This window comes from Taurulus bubalis (genome assembly GCF_910589615.1).
Source record: "Taurulus bubalis genome assembly, chromosome: 16".
Taxonomy (NCBI): Eukaryota; Metazoa; Chordata; class Actinopteri; order Perciformes; family Cottidae; genus Taurulus; species Taurulus bubalis.
The window spans coordinates 2,735,512-2,742,083 of record NC_136604.1 but is presented as its reverse complement, the minus strand read 5'-3'; positions in this window follow the sequence as shown (position 1 = coordinate 2,742,083).

Here is a 6,572-nt window from a genome sequence, read left to right as displayed (position 1 = left end):
CTTCTCTGGAATCAGCTTCCACTTTCAGTTCGGGGGGCAGACACAGTCACCTCATTTAAGAATAGACTTAAGACTTTCCTCTTTAATGGCGCTTATAGTTAGGGCTGTTTCAGGCTTATAGTTAGGGCTGGCTCAGGTTTGCCCTGGTCCAGCCCCTAGATATGCTGCTGTAGGCCTAGACTGCTGGGGGACATCTTAGGATACACTGAGCTCCTCCTTTCCTTCTCTTCCTCTTTCACTCCTCCTCTCCTCCTCTTCACCTCTTCTTTCTCTCCTTCTGGATAAATGATTGTCTCTTCAATGCATATTACTAACTCTACTTTCTTTTTCCATGGATTCGTGGCTTTGTGATGTTGGGCTATATAAAATAAACTGAATTGAATTGAAAGTGATACTTTTAACTTTCAATCCTTGAGATTTCCGTCCTGGTTGATTTGGTGACACAATATATACACACTAAAGGTCCCAGAGTACTGAGGGTTGCAAAGCATTTTTTGATTAAGAAGTCAGGCAATAATGATCTTGTATTATCATTGTTAAATATATTATTATATGATATTGGCCCGGTTTGCAGAGCAGAAAACAGATAAACTCGGATTACAACACACACGGAAAGAAAGCGACTTAATTCTCAAGTAAACGTTAGTGTGCATAACACATAGTTGTTTGTTCCCATACTAATGTTCATAATGCCGTATATATTGTTCCTTTCATAAAAAAACATTATGCGTTTGATATACAGTAGTTGTTTCACACATGCCTGTCACTGTAATGTATATATTTGTAGCTGCCTTTGTTGGCTAATTGAAATATAGTGTAATGATGCCCTCTCAGTTCATTTATTGAATCACTTTTCAATAGCAGCCAGTTCAGGAAACTCAATAGAGCTCCCCTCTCTTACAAATAACACTTCACTCAGTATTGTGATTGCTCTTTTATGAAATGGAGGAACCCTTTCCATATCTGTGCCAGTCATTCGCTCTTCAAACTGCATTTTTTCCCTCTCACCTATCACAAATGGCAGAGCACATGTTTCGCCGCTGCCAGGAGAGCACACATTTGCATCACGCACCTTCAGACCACTCCGACACACAACGATGAGTGTCAAAGTGCGCTCCAGCTATGTTCATATTCATTTCCTCCTGATTATGTCTTTCTCGTGGCTATGATTACTCCCAGACAGCACGCCGGGCTCGCTCATTTCAGAATACATCATAAACAATTTACACGTCATTAGTTTTGTTTTGATCATATTTGTTTGACGAAATGTCTCCCTGCCTGGTGAGTGCTGGGGTTATTTACCCCATTTAGAGGCCCAAGGAACACCATGCAGGGTGCGTTATGTTGCATTGTGTGATTAATTGTCATGCTCTGGGAAGAACTTGAAATGAGACTATCTAAGAGAGGGAAAAGTGTATTGTGGATTGTATTGTGACTGAAGTTAACGGGAGTGCTGCTTCTGTTGATTAGTTTATTAATCTATGCCAGAAGGAGCATCAACAGAGTGTCATCAAATGCTAATGCAGGGGATTTAAAGTATTTCATCTGTCATACTATTGCAAATACCCTGCAGAGGGTGTGCACCTGCTGTATCACTGGAGAAAGGGCAAAGGGCACATGTGTGTTTTGTATGTGGCGTGCACTGTACAGACGCCCTGCAGAGGGCAGTGAAACTAACAGCAAACACAGAGGCTGTAAACTCTCTCTACTGTATTAACATGCAAAAACGTGCAAACAGAGAATTTCACACCAAGTCATCCTCCCTGTGATCCGTGGCTCTCATGGCATTCTACATACACAAGGTCATGTAATGTGCACAGCAACTCACTGCATAGAAGAGGCAAACTGAACCTGGTTGAGTTGAGTTATAGGAAGGATTTTTGGAAAAACATGACCCCCACAGGAGAAACTCTGCTAAATGATTTATTTTTTAATCACAAAATCTTTTGTAAATTGAATCTAAATTTGTGGTTTCCAACTTGGGAGGGGGGGGCTTAATGAAGACCCTCGTTACATCTGATGGGTCAAAAGATGATTGAAAAGATAAATTGAATCTCGTCAATGCTTTTTTTGTGACAAACCAGATACTCCCACCTCTTTGGGCTTTAAAAGGAATCTCTTTCAGTACGTACGTATGTATGCATGTGTTTTCTATGCATATATCGAGAACCGTCTATCTGATCTACTTCTCATTTGGTGGGTGTATTGATGGACCCAAAGACCCAGTGTTGATATCATTAGACTTTGAATAAATACGCTTTACTAAGCTGAATGAGGCGGGGCTTCAGTCAATTCAATTCAATTCAGTTTATTTTGTATAGCCCAACATCACAAATACAAGTTTGCCTCGGAGGGCTTTACAATCTGTACACATGACATCCCTGTCCCGGGACCTCACATCGGATCAGGAAAAACTCCCCCAAAAAGATAGTAAAAACCCTTTCACAGGGAAAAAAAGTGGAAGAAACCTGAGGGAGAGCAACAGAGGAGGATCCCTCTCCCCGGATGGACAGAAGCAATAGATGTCATGTGGCCAGAATGAATAACGTAACAGCACATTCAATGAATGTGACAGAAATGATTCATATAATGAGTAGTATGCATGGTCCATGTTCCAGACCCATTAAGCAGAAGGAGGTAGAGAGGAGGGGCATCCCAGGGGCAGTGGGAGGAGAAAGCAGGGCCATGGCAGCTGGCAGGACGGCTCCAGGCCAGTTGCATCAGCAGGGCCATGGTTGTATCAGCAGGGCCAGGTTCCAGGCAGCCACGAATCCATGGAAAAAGAGCATGGTGTCCGCAGCTGAATGCTGAATATACCAAATGTACAAACAAACTCTCCACCACTTCCCTGGATTTAACAAACATTGAGCAGAGACCGCTTCAGGCAGCCCTTACGGGGGCCAAGCAATCGGCCTGCTCTGGATGAGCATGCATTCCAAATGGCAACACCCGGAGTCAATGCTGCAATCATCAACACCGGGGGCCAAACAATCGGCCTACTCTGAATGTGCTCGCCCTGAACGGGCACTGCACTAGTCCTTCAAATGAGGGAAACTGAACAATCGCACTGCTCACAACTCTTGTCCACACAGTGAGTACAAGCTGCGATGAAGGGTCACAAGAAGGCACTGATCAGTGTCCTCAATGGTCATCCTGATTACAGTAACCCTTCAACAAAGTGTATTTCTTATGAAAGGTGCAAATATGAAAACACAAGAAATTTGTAAAAATGTCATCTCAAATAATCAAGCGGTTGACTTGTAATGTGAGAGGTGCTGCTCACAGTGACAAACCCAAAGAGACGTATCACAACATTTCCATTCTGCTCTCTGGAGCTTTTTAATCATATTAACCCTTCTAGTACGCCAGCGACAAGAAGTAACATGCAAACAGGATGCAAAACTAAAATTACCATAACTCCTCGAATATTTACGCCATCGACGTAATTCCAACGGATTCTGAACGCTAAGAAGCGTAGCTTTCCATTGCCATGTTGGCACATTGCGGTCCATTATGGTAATGGTAAAAAAAAATAACAGCGGTGAGCTTGTCTGTGGGGGAGGGGTGGAAGAAAGCAGAGCAGCTGCAGAGAGCAGGGGAGAGACTTTCACTGGGGTTTCACTGCTTTTCACTGGCCTTTGAGTGGCGTTTTCTTTGAAAATAGTATGTTGGGTTGTAAATAATAGTATTAGTATAGTTTCTGAGAGTTCTGCCACTTGATGGCCCACCTAAACCCCACAAACACAAAGAAGCACAGTGGGAAAAGGACAGACAGAAAGTCATTTTGGGGAGGAAACAGTGTACTAGCTGCCTGTAAAAGCTGCCTGGATGCGTGAGGAGGGCAATAATGGGTTCTGGACAGGAACTGCTTCAAGGCAAGGCAAGGCAAGGCAAGTTTATTTGTATAGCACATTTCAACAACAAGGCGATTCAAAGTGCTTCACATAAAACCATTAAAAGCATCAAAATATAATGCAGATTTAAAAACAGTTAAGAAAACATTAAAACAGTCAAAAAACAAAATAAAAGTAGAAAAAGCAACTTAAAAAATAAAAGTTGAATAAAAGTTGCAGCGCAGTTTAAGAAATAAAATGCAGTAGTGAGATGCAGTAATTGAATCTGGTTCAATTAAAGGCAGCAGCAAACAGAAAAGTCTTCAATGTGGACATAAAGGAGCTGCAGGTCTCAGCAGACCTGCAGCTTTCAGGGACCTTGTTCCAGATGTGTGGAGCAGAAAAGCTGAACGCTGCTTCTCCATGTTTAGTTCTGACTCTCGGAACAGAAAGTAGACCCGTCCCAGACGACCTGAGTGGCCGGGATGGTTCATAAGGTAGCAGCAGATCACAAACATACTTAGGCCCTAAACCATTCAGTGCTTTATAAACCAGCAGCAGGATTTTAAAGTCAATTCTTTGTTTGACAGGGAGCCAGTGCAAAGACCTCAGAACTGGAGTGATGTGATCCACTTTCCTGGTCTTAGTGAGGACTCCAGCTGCAGCGTTCTGAATCAGCTGCAGCTTTCTGATTGACTTTTTACAGAGGCCTGTGAACACACCGTTGCAGTAGTCAAGTCTACTGAAGATAAATGCATGGACAAGTTTCTCCAGATCCTGTTGAGACAAAAGTCCTCTAACCCTTGATATATTCTTCAGGTGATAGTAGGCTGATTTTGTAATTGTCTTGATATGGCTGTTCAGGTTGAGGTCTGAATCCATAACTACACCTAGATTTCTGGCTTGGTTTGAGGTTTTAAACATTAGTGATTGAAGCTGAGCGCTGACTTTCAATCGTTCGTCCTTGGGACCAAAAACAATTACTTCTGTTTTATCTTGATTTAATTGAAGAAAATTCTGGCACATCCAGTTATTGATTTCTTCAATGCATTTAGCGAGCCCTTGTATGGGACTATAGTCCCCTGGTGATATAGTTATGGAGAGTTGTGTGTCATCTGCATAATTATGATAACACACTTTGTTGTTTTTCATAATCTGAGCCAGTGGAAGCATGTAGATGTTGAACAGAAGAGGCCCCAGTATTGAACCTTGGGGAACACCACATGTCATCCTAGTCAGCTCTGATGTGTAATTAGCTACCGACACAAAGTATTGTCGGTCCTTCAAGTAGGATTCAAACCAGTTAAGTGCTGCGCCAGAGAGTCCTACCCAGACTTTCAGTCTGTCTAGTAGTATGTCATGATCAACCGTGTCGAATGCAGCACTGAGATCCAGTAATACTAAGACTGAGATTCTGCCACTGTCTGTGTTTAAGTGGATGTCGTTGAAAACCTTATCAAGAGCAGTTTCAGTACTGTGGTGCTGACGAAAGCCGGACTGGAAGACATCGAAACAGTTATTTTTGGCCAAGAAGTTGTTCAGCTGTTGAAAAAACGCTTTTTCCATTATTTTACTTAAGAATGGGAGGCTTGATATTGGTCTATAGTTTTTTTAATATTTCGGGGTCTAAACTAGCCTTCTTTAGAAGTGTTTTAATAACTGCAGTTTTTTGGGCTTGTGGGAAGACACCTGAGAGAAGGGATGTGTTTACAATTTGTAAAAGATCAGCGGTCATGCAGTGTGAAATATTTTTGAAAAAGTGTGTTGGTAGAATATCCAAGCAGCAGGAGGATGTGTTCAGATGTTGTATAATGTCTTCTAGGCTTCTTTGGTTAATTGAGTGAAATTGTGTCATGATATTTGAATGGATGCTATTTAAAGATGGGGACAACACATATCCTGTGGTTGGTGTGGAGCCACCGACTGCTTGTCTAATTTTCTGAATTTTATCAGCAAAATAGGAGGCAAATTGATTGCATGCCCAGGTGGATTGGAGCGTAGCCGTTACCGACACCTGAGGGTTTGTTAGCCTGTCCACGGTAGCAAATAAGGCGCGTGTATTGTTTTTGTTTTTGGTTATGATGTCAGAGAAGAAGGCCTGTCTTGCATTTCTAAGTTCCAAATTATAATTGTAAAGTCTCTCTTTATAGATACCACAGTTAACCTGGAGATTAGTTTTTCGCCACCTGCGTTCAGCTTTCCGACACTCTCTTTTCTCTATTCTGACCAGCGTGGCATTTCTCCAAGGGGATCTTTTCTTACCCGAGACAACCTTCACCTTAGTGGGTGCAATGGCGTCAATAACTTTTTTAACTTTAGAATTGAAGCCATCCACAAGCTCATTGACTGAGATGCAAGAGAGGCCTGGTGTGGAGCAGAACTTCTGAATACATAGTTCACTGGTGTTTTCAGTGATGTAACGCTTTGTCACAACCTTGGTTTGGACATTTGTGTGCAGGGAGATTGCACTCTCAAAGAAAACAGAGGAATGATCAGAGAGTGCAACATCCGTCACAGCAACCTTGGAAATGTCCAGACCTTTGGTGATGATTAGATAGGTCTAGAGTGTGCCCCTTGTTGTGGGTGGGACCTGTTACATGCTGAGTCAGGTCATAGTTATCAAGGACACCACATAGCTCTATAGACCCTCTGTCCTGGGGATTATCAACATGGATATTGAAATCACCAACAATGACAACACAATCAAAATCAAGACAGATTATAGACAGCAGTTCAGTA